Source organism: Schistocerca piceifrons, chromosome 4 (genome assembly GCF_021461385.2).
Source record: "Schistocerca piceifrons isolate TAMUIC-IGC-003096 chromosome 4, iqSchPice1.1, whole genome shotgun sequence".
NCBI classification, from domain to species: domain Eukaryota; kingdom Metazoa; phylum Arthropoda; class Insecta; order Orthoptera; family Acrididae; genus Schistocerca; species Schistocerca piceifrons.
In genome coordinates, this window is record NC_060141.1 from 635802398 (window position 1) to 635817174 (window position 14777).

General features: G+C 46.7%; 1 pseudogene; it reads right to left on the reverse strand.

Annotated features, from left to right (window-relative positions):
- Positions 1-1845: 1845 nt before the first annotated feature.
- On the reverse strand, positions 1846-1963 carry LOC124796757 (annotated as a pseudogene).
- Between the last annotated feature and the right edge of the window lie 12814 nt (positions 1964-14777).

Below are 14777 nucleotides of genomic sequence, written 5' to 3' on the forward strand. Positions count from 1 at the left end.
CTCATGAATGTGTTTCGCACAGTTATCGCTTCCTCCTAATAAATTTCATGAATGCAGCTTGGTGCACCATGTTGACTGGATGCTACATCGCTGCAACAAGTGTGAAGCTGTATGTGTCGACGACTTCTGCTGACTGCCGAGATGTCAGTTTTGTGTGGTATTGTACATAATGAGTGTACAACACCACAAATGGTGAACAAATTGTTGAGTTGTTGTGATAGAAAGCTATGCTCACGTGGAAGTCACGGTTAGATGTATGTGTTACAAGGAGCATCTGGAGCTGCGGCTGGTAGACGCGAAATCGCTACTCCAACAAAGAAACTGAAAATCATCCCTGCAGCCAGAGGCTAATTTATTTATCAATACACGAAGGAATTACGAGACGTAGCTGCTAGTGGGCATTGATTTACATCAATGAGGAAAGTTGAAAATTTATGCTGTATCAGGATTCGAACCATGGTCTCTTGCTTACTAGGCAAATAGTCTGACCACTGAGCCATTTGGACACAGTGATCATCGCATCGCAACGCTCCTCCCATCAGATCCGAATTCTCAACTTATCCGAAAACTACTCACATGATGCCCTTGCCCTTTATCCTCATTAGTCTAGGCGTTTGGCCGATCGCTGTAAGAGTTGGCGTGTGTTGTGCATCTGCACTGAAGGGGTCACTGGCCAGTCTCGCCTTAATTATATACAGGGTGTCCCATTTATCTTGACCACCCTAAATTACTATTTGTCCCGGTGCAAATTACAAAATGTTTCAAGTAAATGGTCTTTAGTCGTCAGGGTGCCATCAATCAGCATGATTGCCTTTGTCGTAGCTTTGTTTTTTACAAAGATATGAACAGCAGTATGACTTTTTTAAATGGCACCCTGTATTTTTTATTCGGTAATTTATTTCTTCTCCTAAAGACCTACTCAAAAATGTATCACAGTGTACCATTCATTGAAACACGACGTTATTAATTACATAACACAACCCTGACTTTGAGCCTGGGATCACAAACTCGTCCACTTGCTGGAGTTGTCAGAAAACAAATGAAAACCAAGTAAAAACATAAAACAAAATTGACTTTAACTCCCCTGTACCATTGCCCAGGAGTAGAACATTAAGAAGTGCTCAAAGTGGTGACCCTGGACACCGATACACTGGTGCACTCGTTTAGTGAAAGAATTTTTTACTGCTTCCAGTGTTGCCTGCTGAAGAGTATTACAAGCAAGCACGATACGTTCCTGCATGTCCTCTGGTGTTGTTGGAATGTAGCGATAGACAACGTATTTAATGCATCCCCAAAGAAAAAAGACCAGAGTATTTAAATCAGGAGACCTAGCAGGCCAAGTAACTGTTCCCCTCGACCAATGCATCTGGCAGGATACCTTCGGTTCAGAACACGACGTGCACGCAAGGTATTATGTGCTGGGCATCCATCGTGTTGAAACCACATAAGCGTTCTGGTTTTTAGCGGCACTTCATCCAGAAGAGGACGAAGAATTCGTCTGAGGAAGTTTGCGTATGCTGTGCCGTTTAGACTGCCATTGATGAAATAAGGGCCAATAATTGTAGTACCAAGCATCCCACACCAGACGTAAACTCTACATTGACGCTGATGTTCCACCTGTAGCTGGACTAATAATGCGCAAAGCACTCTGCCATCAGGCCACAAGTGGCCCATCGGGACCATCCGACCGCCGTATCATCCTCAGCTGAGGATGCTGATAGAAGAGGCGTGTGGTCAGCACACCGCTCTCCCGGCCGTTATGATGGTTTTCTTTGACCGGAGCCGCTACTGTTCGGTCGAGTGGCTCCTCAATTGGCATCACGAGGCTGAGTGCAGCCTGAAAAATGGCAGCAGCGCATGGCGGTCCGGATGGTCACCCATCCAAATGCCGGCCACGTCCGACAGCGCTTAACTTCGGTGATCTGACGGGAACCGGTGTTACCACTGCGGCAAGGCCGTTGCCACTAATAATGCATGTTCCTTGTGTTTACCTGTCCTTTGTTTGAGAAGGAACATTCATCGGTAAATAGAACATTGGAGAAGAAGTTCGGGTTGGCGAGGATTTGTTGCTGTGCCCACTGACAGAACTGTACACTATTCTGGAAATCATTCCCATGGAATTATTGATATAGGTGTACATGGTAAGGATGGAACCGGTGACGTGTAAGAATAAGATGAACACTGGTTTTAGGAATGCCAATCTCTTGTTGAAGCTGTCGTGTGCTCACATGAGAATTCATAGCAACGGAAGCGGTGGTGTGGTGGTGGTGTGTTGGGGCTTATGGGCGCTCAACATCGAGGTCATCAGCGCCCTGACACACATTAAAAGGAACGAATGTGGACAGACCTAAGAAAACTAAAGAACACACTCAAACAAAGCAGGAAAAGAAGGAAAATGCTACCTAAGAAAGTAAAACCTAAGGAAAGGGGAAACATAGCAACAAGAATGTCACAGGAAATTGTTATTGGCTGGCCACTTACATAAAATATGGGCGAGCTTGTCACACAGTGAGCAAATTAAAATCCTCTCCCTAAAATCTTTGTAAAAACATTTGACAGGGCACAGAACTTTAAAACTTTAGCCACATTCGTCCGAGTGTTGCCTAAAAGAGATGGCAGGTCCGCTGGCAAGTCAGCCGCGACCCGCTGGTCAGAAAATAAAACGCAATCCAATAAAACGTGGCGCACAGTGACCTGGACGCCGCAAGCACCACACATTGGAGGGTCCTCTCGCCGGAGCAGGAAGCCATGCGTCATAGGGCTGTGGCCTATTCGAAGCCGAGTGAGGAGAACCTCGTCCCGTCGATGGGGCTGAAAGGAAGTACACCACACACGCGTTGTGGGCTTGACTATACGGAGCTTATTGTCAGTCACTTCCAGCCACTCATCCTCCCACCGACGCATGACCCGTGAGCTCAACAGCGAGGTGAGTGCGTGCAAGGGGATAGCACACTGAGATACTTGTGGGGCAAGACACGCCTCCTTGGCTGCGAGATCTGCCCTTTCATTCCCAGCAATGCCAACATGCCCCGGAACCCAGCAGAAAACTACAACCTTCCCCAGTCGCTGTAGTCGGAGGAGATCATCCTGGATGGTCTGGACAATTTTGTCTGCCGGATACAAACGTTGCAATGAGTGAAGGGCACTGAGTGAATCGGAACAGACAAGAAATTTAGGAGAGGAAGAATGTCTCATGTGCTCCAGTGCCCGCAAGATCGCAAACAATTCTGCATCAAAGACAGTAAAAGTCTGAGGCAGTCGGACCTTGAGGACACGATATGGAAAAACAACTGAGCAACCAACAGAATCCCCTTGTTTCGACCCATCCGTAAAAACAGCTACATAGTCGTGGTGCTCAGATGAAATGGCAGAAAATGCTGCATTAAAAATGGTGGCAGGAGTGCAATCTCTCTTGTACTGCAATAAATCTAAAATCACTCCGGGCTTCTTCAGTAACCAGGGTGGCAGGCGGTGAAAACCTTGGATTTGGGGTTGTAGCGAGAACAGTAACTTCGGCAGCTTGGTCTGTGCGAGTGCTACGACGATTGCGTTGTCGTGGGTTGCAACTTCCCGTTTCCTGAAGCGTCGCAACAAGACGGGAAAACATCCGTCGGGAAGTTGGGTTCTTGTCAGGATATCACTCTCTGTACAGTTCCGTTGCCTGCGTAGTAGCATTTCGCCTACCTTCAGCAACAACAATTAAAGAAACATTATGTCGATGCAGTTTATAGGAAAGACAGCCTTTACTGTACGCCTACTCTACACAACAGTATTTAAGAGGACTAAAGTACTGTACTAAATGTACCCGTACATAAGAAAACACTATCGCAATTACTGTTCTGCTAACTTCCATTCGCCGGCCGTGGTGGGCGAGCGGTTCTAGGCGCTACAGTCTGGAACCGCGCGACCGCTACGGTCGCAGGTTCGAATCCTGCCTCGGGCATGGGTGTGTGTGTGATGTCTTTAGGTTAGTTAGGTTTACGTAGTTCTAAGTTCTAGGGTTCTAGGTGACTGATGACCTCAGAAGTTAAGTCCTATACTACTCAGAGCCATAGATGGCTAGTATTTCTACCTCCTCTTTGTTGGTGTACATTCTACTCGCACAACTCTTCAAATGGCGATAGTTGACGGAATGACGGGTGGGCATTCTCCTTATGTTTACATTTATCCTCTGTCAACGTCAGCACGTGAATGTGTTCCATTACCCCGAGTACCTGCCCTAAGTGCTGGGAGCGTCAATGTCAATGTTGTGTTATGTAATTAATAACGTTGTGTTTCAGTGAACTGGTACACTGTGATACGTTTTTGAATAGGTCTTTAGGAGAGGAAATGAAATATCGAAGAAAAAAATACAGTGTGTCATTTAAAAAGTCATACCGCTGTTCATATCTTTGTAAAAAAAAAAGCTACAACAAAGGCAATCATGCTGATTAATGTCTCCCTGACGGCTAAAGTACATTTGCTTGAAACATTTTGTAATTTGAATCTGGACAAACAGTAATTTAGGGTGGTAAAGATAAATGGGACACCCTGTATATGTGTTATCTGTTCTTTCGGGCATGTCCAAAAGAACAGACACCCTAACTGTCTGTATGTAAACGTTAGTTTTTAATAAAGCCATACAAGGTCTAAAAGTTTCGCAAAAGTGTAAATAAAATGCCACGTTACAGCCTGTGTCTGACAATGGAATACAATGGTCGCGCTCTATGCTGAATAACAGTTACGGTGTTCCCTTACTTGCAGTTATCTGGAACTGTGGCGTTCTGTGCCATTATCTCAGCTAGACTTTAATCCTATCCACAGCTTTGCACAAAGACACCATCTGGGTTTTCGCTTTCGAGAGGAAGGCCGATAGCATCGGCGGACGTCTTTGGAGTGATCGCCTCCGCCTCCTCCAAAGCAGATCTGCCAGTGCGAACGGAGCTTTGGCGGGTGGGACCCGCGCCTGCAACAATGGCGTCTTATCGCCATTGTCCGCGACCGCCCACGACCACCTCAGCGCACACCAATCCTCGACCCCCCCTCCACAGATAGCGCCGTTGTCCAGTATCGCGTCTTTCAATTGGAACGTGTCCAATTTCACAGCATTTGCAAATGACGTCTTATACCCGCTCTAGTGCCACACTCGCAAATATCAGAGTTCAGATTCATTCCAAGGTACTGAACTTCACGGTGAATCACGTAGAAAATATTGCTCCCGCAGTTATCTGCAGCTTGCACAGAAGCTATACCAGTCTGTAGTGATGCAAAAGCAGCTCCGTATCAAACAGAAATTTGCTGCCTCATGATGTATGAAACTGTATATAGTTAAGCCGAGAAATTTTTTGAATAATCAGTCTTCTGACGGGTTTGCGCGCCCCGCACCGCATTCCTATCCTTTGCCAACATCTTCATCTCAGAGTAGCACTTGCGTCCTGCGTTCTCTATAATTATCTGCTGGATGTATTCCAGGCCTTGTGTTCACCTACGATTGTTACGGTCTACAATTCCTTCTAGTACCATGGAAGTTGTTGTTGTTGTTGTGGTCTTCAGTCCAGAGACTGGTTTGATGCAGCTCTCCATGCTACTCTACCCTGTGCAAGCTTCTTCATCTCTGAATAACTACTGCAACCTAGATCCTTCTGAATCTGCTTAGTGTATTCATCTCTTGGTCTCCCTCTACGATTTTTACCCTCCACGCTGCCCTTCAATAGTAAATTGGTGATCCCTTGATGCCTCAGAACATGTCCTACCAACCGATCCCTTCATCTTGTCAAGTTGTGCCACAAACTCCTCCTCTCCCCAATTCTATTCAATACCTCCTCATTAGTTATGGGATCTACCCATCTAATCTTCTACATCTACATCCATACTCCACAAGCCATCTGACGGTATGCTTCTGTGTGGGCTCTAATCTCTCTGATTTTATCCTCATGGTCTCTTCGCGAGATATGCGTAGGAGGGAGCAATATACAGCTTGACTCTTTGGTGAAGGTATGTTCTCGAAACTTTAACAAAAGCCCGTACCGAGCTACTGAGCGTCTCTCCTGCAGAGTCTTCCGCTGGAGCTTATCTATCATCTCCGTAACGCTTTCGCGATTACTAAATGATCCTGTAACGAAGCGCGCTGCTCTCCGTTGGATCTTCTCTATCTCTTCTATCAACCCTATCTGGTACGGATCCCACATTGTTGAGCAGTATTCAAGCAGTGGGCGAACAAGCGTACTGTAACCTACTTCCTTTGTTTTTGGATTGCATTTACTTGGGATTCTTCCAATGAATCTCAGTCTGGCATCTGCTTTACCGGCGATCAACTTTATATGATCATTCCATTTTAAATCACTCCTAATGCGTGCTCCCAGATAATTTATGGAATTAACTGCTTCCAGTTGCTGATCTGCTATTTTGTAGCTAAATGATAAGGGAACTATCTTTCTATGTATTCGCAGCACTTTACACTTGTCTACATTGAGATTCAATTGCCATTCCCTGCACCATTCGTCAATTGGCTGCAGATCCTCATGCATTTCAGTACAATTTTCCATTGTTACAACCTCTCGATACACCACAGCATCATCTGCAAAAAGCCTCAGTGAACTTCCGATGTCATCGACAAGGTCATGTATATTGTGAATAGCAACGGTCCTATGACACTCCCATGCGGCACACCTGAAAACACTCTTACTTCGGAAGACTTCTCTCCATTGAGAATGACATGCTGCGTTCTATTATCTAGGAACTCTTAAATCCAATCACACAATTGGTCTGATAGTCCATATGCTCTTACTTTGTTCATTAAACGACTGTGGGGAACTGTATCGAACGCCTTGCGGAAGTCAAGAAACACGGCATCTGCCTGTGAACCCGTGTCTATGGCTCTCTGAGTCACGTGGACGAATAGCGCGAGCTGGGTTTCACACGACCGTCTTTTTCGAAACCCATGCTGATTCCTGCAGAGTAGATTTCTAGTCTCCAGAAAAGTCATTATACTCCAACGTAATACGTGTTCCAAAATTCTACAACTGATCGACGTTAGAGATATAGGTCTATAGTTCTGCACATCTGTTCGACGTCCCTTCTTGAAAACTGGGATGACCTGTGCCCTTTTCCAATCCTTTGGAACGCTACGCTCTTCTAGAGACCTACGGTACACCGCTGCAAGAAGAGGGGCAAGTTCCTTCGCGTACTCTGTGTAAAATCGAACTGGTATCCCATCAGGTCCAGCGGCCTTTCCTCTTTTGAGCGATTTTAATTGTTTCTCTATCCCTCTGTCGTCTATTTCGATATCTACCATTTTGTCATCTGTGCGACAATCTAGAGAAGGAACTACAGTGCAGTCTTCCTCTGCGAAACAGGTTTGGAAAAAGACATTTAGTATTTCGGCCTTAATCTGTCATCCTCTGTTTCGGTACCGTTTTAGTGACAGAGTGTCTGGACATTTTGTTTTGATCCACCTACCGCTTTGACGTAAGACCAAAATTTCTTAGGATTTTCTGCCAAGTCAGTACATAGAACTTTACTTAAGCATTCTTCTGTAACCATGGAAGTTATTCCCTGATATTGTAAAAGATACGCTATCATCTTGTCCCTTCTCCTTCTCGCTGGTTCCACATATTGCTTTCCTCTCCGGTTTTTTACAGAATATCCTATTTCTTTACCGCATCAGTCCATCAAAGTTTCAACGTTCTTCTGTAACACACGTCAAACGCCTCGATTCTCCTCTGTTCGGCTTTCCCACTGTGCTGATTCACTACCATACAATGCCGCGCTCCAAACGTACTTTCTTCGAAATTTCTTCCTCAAATTAAGGCCTATGTTTGATACTAGTAGACTCCTCTTGCCATACTGGCGTATCACCCGGCGTGATGGTATGGGGTGCCATTGGTTACATGTCTCGGTCACCTCTTGTTCGCATTGACGGCACTTTGAAAAGTGGACGTTACATTTCAGATGCGTTACGACCCGTGTCTCTACCCTTCATTCGATCCCTGCGAAATCCTACATTTCAGCAGGTCAATACACGACCGCATGTTGCAGGTCCTGTACGGGCCTTTGTGGATACAGAAAATGTTCGACTGCTGCCCTGGCCAGCACATTCTCCAGATCTCTCACCAATTGAAAACGTCTGGTCAATGGTGGCCGAGCAACTGACTCGTCACAATACGCCAGTCACTACTCTTGATGAACTGTGGTATCGTGTTGAAGCTGCATTGGCACCTGTACCTGTACACGCCATCCAAGCTGTGTTTGACTCAATGCCCAGGCGTATCAAGGCCTTTATTACGGCCAGAGGTGGTTGTTCTCGGTACTGATTTCTCAGGATATATGCACCGAAACTGCGTGAAAATGTAATCACATGTCAGTTCTAGTATAATATATTTGTCCAATGAATACCCGTTTATCATCTACATTTCTTCTTGGTGTAGCAATTTTAATGGCCAGCAGTGTATTCTGTTTACGCATCATATCTTAGCTGATGTGGCTGTTTTATTCGCTAGCAATGTAGATTACTGTGATGTGCTCGTAAGAATAATAAACAAACCAAGGCGTCACTGCGGCTACCACAAAAAAAGCGTTCAGGAGGCGAAAGGAAACATGACAGCCTAGACTAAGCGGTTTGCGTGCAGCGTTACTGTCCACGAAGTGCGGCGAAGCGTCGGCAGACAATGACAACGAGAATGCGCGTCTGACACGTGTGGCGGTGCCACGTGGGGACGTGCCGCGAATCACAAGCATCAGGGAAGTCCGCCCCTCGTAGCCGTCATATTTCACGGCCCACCCCTCCAGCTGCCGCGGGTAATTACAAAGCGTACGCCTGACAGATTGCTGCCAAGTCGCGGCACCTAGAGCGTCTCCCCCCTCCCCCCGCGGTGCGACAGTCATTACTTGCCGAATGCGCTGACAAATTTCCTCTCTCTCTCGCTCTCCCTCTCCCTCTCCCTTTGAATGCAACCCGCGGCGGATGTCTCAACGGCGAGGACAGCTGATAGTTATTACTCGGCTTCACGCTATGAAACAAGAGGGTGTCGAGGATCTTATTAAATTCATGGAGATTGACGTACATCATGTTCTGGAAATAATCTTTTATTTTCATAGACTTAACTCACCAAGATTGATGATCTGACTCATTTCTATTTAAGCCTCAAGACTAACACCCGCCTGGCGTCCCTACCCTTATTAAATTTGCAGAATGTCAATTTTTATTTTTCATAAAGTTTTTAACACCCTTTTTATCAAGAGTTCGTAATTTGCCTGTACACTAGCACAATGACTCATACAGCAGTTAAATTACGCCAAGTATTTTCTGGCACTTTTCAACCATTTGGTCACAAGATGTGTGTTTAACGATCAGTTGTGCAAGTAAAATGATGTGACAGTTATATACCAGAATTATATGGTGTGCTATTTCCGTAAAAGCTAACTGTAGGCTGATGAACTGATTTACATCTAAAAGAGTTTGCATGTAGAGTGGTGCGCGATATTTAAGGACGAAAGTAATTTTCACATGATGTGTCACTGCCAGGTAACATAGCTCGATGAAACTTGGACCATATGTAGAAACAACTGCTACTGCTAGCACTGAAAGAAATACGCAACGAGGCAAGCAGAAATAACAAAAGTGGTTCAAATTGCTCTAAGCACTATGGGACTTAACATTTGAGGTCATCAGGCCCCTAGAAAAAAGTGTTCAAATGTGTGTGAAATCTTATAGGTCATCAGTCCCTAAGCTTCCACACTACTTAACCTAAATTATCCTAAGGATAAACACACACACCCATGCCCGAGGGTGGGCTCGAACCTCCGCCCGGACCAGCAGCACAGTCCAATGACTGCAGCGCCTGAGACCGCTCGGCTAAACCCGCACGGCTCAGTCCCCTAGACTTAGAACTGCTTAAACCTAACTAACCTAAGGACATCACACACATCCATGCCCGAGGCAGGATTCGAACCTGCGACTGTAGCAGCAGCGCGGTTCCGGACTGAAGCTCCTAGAACCGCTCGGTTACAGCGGACGGCCAGAAATAACACTTTTATTCACAGACAAAAATCACCGTCAAGTCACCGCGGTTGATTATGGTCCCCGAGACACTGCAGAAGGGGGGACATGGTTCATAATAGGGTGTGTGATCACCACGAACGCCAGTGCATGTTATGGAACACGCTCCCATCCTGGCCACCAGCTTGGTGGCGAGTTCTTGCAGTAGGGGGTTCCATTCCTCCACCAGGGCGATTGACAACTGCTGCATGGTCCTTAATACACGTGGACGTGCTGCAATGTCTCCTCAGAAGTGCTCGATTGGACTTAAATCGGGGAAACGGGCAGACAAAGTCCATTCAACGAACATCCTCTCGTTCGAAAAGCTCGCCCATCTGGTGTTATGGATGCAGCAGCGCATTATCATCCAGAAAACGAAGTCAGAGGCGCATGCAACCTTGAAAAGGCATCCATGGTGGTTACAGAAACATTGATCGGTGAATGTACCAGGATCAAGATCTGAAGGTCAGACAGCACATGCAACACTATGCCTCCCCATACTATAACACCTGGCCCACCAAAAGGATCATGTTCGACAATGTTCCTGTGTGCATTACGTGTCCCCAACTCTATAAGTGCTAGAGTCCGTCCAGAATCACTACTCACAGTGAATCTACTCTCATTTGAGTCCCCACTCTCTTGACACCACCGCAAAAGGTGCCTCCGATGTGCGCGTGTCGACGGAACACAGATTACTGATTGTCGAGCAGAGAGACCACAGCCCTGCATTGCCCGTGCCACTGAACTGCGTGAGACTGTTTGCCTTGCAATCCTAATAAATGTGATTATAATTGCAGTCGCCCTTTGACGTGTATCCCTTCTCGTCAGTTGCACAATTTAGCAGTCATATGGTGCTGTAGTTGACCGTGATCGACCATCTCCTTCGATCAGCAGCGCCTCTGGTTCGGAACGCTCGCCATGCTCGGGGATAAATGCCTTGAGCATTATCAGACTCCTGGGCTACACCCATCACCGTCCTTTTTCCAGTTTCCCGATGATTCTTCCCCGTGTGAACTCATGAAGACTTTCTCTCCAAGCGATGTTACACTGAAGTGCCAAAGAAACTGGTACAGGTATGCGTTTTCAAATGCAGAGATATGTACACAGGCAAAACACGCCGTTGTTAGATCGGTTATTGCTGCTACAATGGCAGGTTATCAAGATTTAAATGACTCTGAACGTGGGGTAATAGTCGAGGCACGAGCGATGGGAAACAGCGGCTCCGAGGAAGCGATGAAGCGGGGACTTTTGTGTACGATCATTTCACGAACGTACCGTGAATATCAGGTATCCAGTAAAACATCAAATCTCCGACATCGCTGCGGCCGGAAAAAGACCCTGCAAGAACGAGATCAACAACGACTGAAGAAAAGTGCAACCATTCCGCAAATTGCTGCAGATTTCAATCCTGGGCCATTACCAAGTGTGGCCGGCCGCGGTGGTCTCGCGGTTCTAGGCGCTTAGTCCGGAACCGCGCGACTGCTACGGTCGCAGGTTCGAATCCTGCCTCGGGCATGGATGTGTGTGATGTCCTTAGGTTAGTTAGGTTTAAGTAGTTCTCAGTTCTAGGGGACTGATGACCACAGATGTTACGTCCCATAGTGCTCAGAGCCATTTGAGCCATCACCAAGTGTCAGCGTGGGAACCATTCAACTAAACATCATGGATATGGGCTCTCGGAGCAGAAGGCCCATTCGTGTACCCTTGATGACTGCACGACACAAAGCTTTACGACTCGGCCGGCCGCGGTGGCCGTGCGGTTCTAGGCGCTGCAGTCCGGAACCGCGGGACTGCTACGGTCGCAGGTTCGAATCCTGCCTCGGGCGTGGATGTGTGTGATGTCCTTAAGTTAGTGAGGTTTAAGTAGTTCTAAGTTCTAGGGGACTGATGACCTAAGATGTTAAGTCCCATAGTGCTCAGAGCCATTTGAACCATTTACGCCTCGCCTGGTCCCCTGAACACCGATACTGGGCAGTTGATGACTGGAAACATGTTGCCTGGTCGAACAAGTCTCGTTTCGAATTGTATAGAGCGGATGGACGTGTACGGGTATGGAGACAACCTTATGTATCCATGGACTCTTTATGTCAGGAGAGGACTGTTCAAGCTGATGGAGGCTCTGTAATGGTGTGGGGCGTATGCAGTTGGTTTGTTATGGAAACCCTGATACGTCTAGATCGACTCTGACAGGTGACACGTACCTAAGCATCCTGTCAGATCACCTGCATCCATTCATGTCCATTGTGCATTCCGACGGACTTAGGAAATTCCAGCAAGACAATGCGGTACCCCACACGTCCCGAATTGGCTCCAGGAACATTCTCCTAAGTTTAAACACTTCCGCTGGCTACCAGACTCCCCAAACATGATCATTGTTGTGCATATCTGGCATGCCTTGCAAAATGCTGTTCAGGAGAGATGTCCACCCCGTCGTATTTTTACGCATATATGGAGAGCCCTGCAAGATTCATGGTGTCAGTTCCCTCCAGCACTACTTCAGACATTAGTCGAGTCCAGCACTTTTGCGTGCTCGCGGTGCCCCTACACGATATTAGGCAGGTGTGCCAGTTTCTTTCGCTCTTCGGTGTATAATGAAGACCGGCACCACAGTGGAGCATAATTGCTTGCCGACTGACGCACACTGTGTTCCCCTTCAACTGCCTCGTCTTGCGTTGCCAGCTCCATTTGACCCTGTAGTCACGCTGCCCTCGCGCCGTGTGACGTCCAGCTTCTGTACGCGACTGGGAAACGTCTAGCAACGTGCTCTCGCTTTCCACGGAGTTATTAATATGGCCTATGACGTCCTTAACTTTTGCGACGAGTGTGTTTCAACCATGTTTAAGTGAAGAGCTTTTGTGGAAACTACTAAATCGTCGAAAGATGATGACAAAGCCTGGAGTGAGAGACCTCACTTGGTGGTGGTGATATAGCAACAGGCTAATCCGGGCACCTCGCTTCTTTATGTTATCACATTTAATGAATATTTTATTTCGTGATCTATCTCACAACGCCAGCTCCTTCTCCGTCCAATTTGCCCAGTTGTTCTGTAGTCCATGCTTTGCTTACCGGTCACAGCACCACTCCAAACGCAGCCATTTGTGTTGTGGTATTGACAGCAACCTACGTATGGGACGGTAATTACCGAACGCGGCTGCTGGTAGTCCACAACCAAAGGGGCGGGATGAAAGGGAATGTTGCAGGGAGTCCACTATTTGTTCTCGGCTGGCAGGCGCAGATGTGAAGGGGTTACCTCGTGCTTGATGCACAATACCAGCCCTCATGGTGGTCAGACGTCGTCTACTGAAACCATGAGAACGATTATGAATGCCTTGACGTTCTCATGCACTCCGATATCAGGCTGCTGTCACGACCGAATGCCCCACGAATCTGGATGCTGCTCGATTCGACCAGCCGGCCAAATGAAGGCCAAGAATGAGGTCCCTTTGGAAGGCTGTTAGGCGCTGAAAACGCTGTCTCACAAGAGTACGCAGCGTCCCCGCGTCCTTCACAGTGATCATTCAACAACTGCCCATTGTATACGCTACCAGACCTGGTAACATCACTAATCACGAACAGCAGTAATCCACTTGTGTCTGTTCTACCTGTCACAGAGAACTGCAGCTACGAGTACGAAGTTACATCCACATCCATCCATGTCTTCAACGTGCTTCACTATTTTTGTCAGGCAGCATAAAATAAGAAGTAAATCGGACAGCTAGACACCCTACTAAAACTGAGTTGAACATCGTGGGTGTGATGAAGCTGCAGTCTAGGTGGGGACTCCGTTGCACAGTAAGGCGGCCCAGATACCGTGTGACGTCTCAGATCTCTCTTATCTGCAACCACCTAAAGGACCTTGTTTACACGCGAGCGCCTTGTAGCGACGGCCAGGGCCGGAAAGAGCAGCTACAGGAAATATCGGTCGAGGCAGCGGAGCAGCTTTTATTGACGTGTCTTCAGCCCGCCTCCCACGTGGAGCTCTGGAGATGATATGCCTTTCCGTCACGGAAACAGATCCGACCAAATATTTAGGGAATAATGTCGTGATTACACATTACCGGCGCACGCAGCCATAAATATTGAAGCGACCCGTTAGGCCAGACACAAAGCCGTAATAAGGGGACGCCCACAGCAGGGGGGAGAGAGAGAGAGAAGGTGCGTGTGGCGCCTCTCTCGTCTAGCGCCGGGCCTACACCGTTCCACTGGAGCTGCGCACTCTTGCCGTACAGCACTGACGCGAGACACTGCACATAAACGCCTGAAATTGCTACTGCCAAAGCAAACATACACCCAATGTGTCACTGATTTCACTCATTTTGCGTACGATTCTACAGCGTGGTCGTAAAGTCTCTCCCACATTACAAAAATTTATCCCTAAGAAACTATCCTAGAGACAGCTACGTGATTTGTTGCAAATGGTAGTTATGGGAACCTAGACGATATGAAGGCAAAAAAAATGGAAATTTCTTGGAATTAAAATTCTTTCATACTTAGGTATCGCTATCACATCCGTTTTAAAGCTACGAAAACAAAATTTTACAGGAATAATAATACAGTGCTTGCCTACACATCGAATCAGATTATTCGACAACAGACCACACATTTCAGGTTGAAATATGTCATATGTTCATTAATTAGTTGAAAAGATTGACTTCTACTAAAATGCTTTTTAAGATACACAAAATAAGACATTGGAAAATACTCCTGCTTTATTCTTTAACAACTTAATAAATGAAGGCATAAAATTTGTTTTGACCTTTTG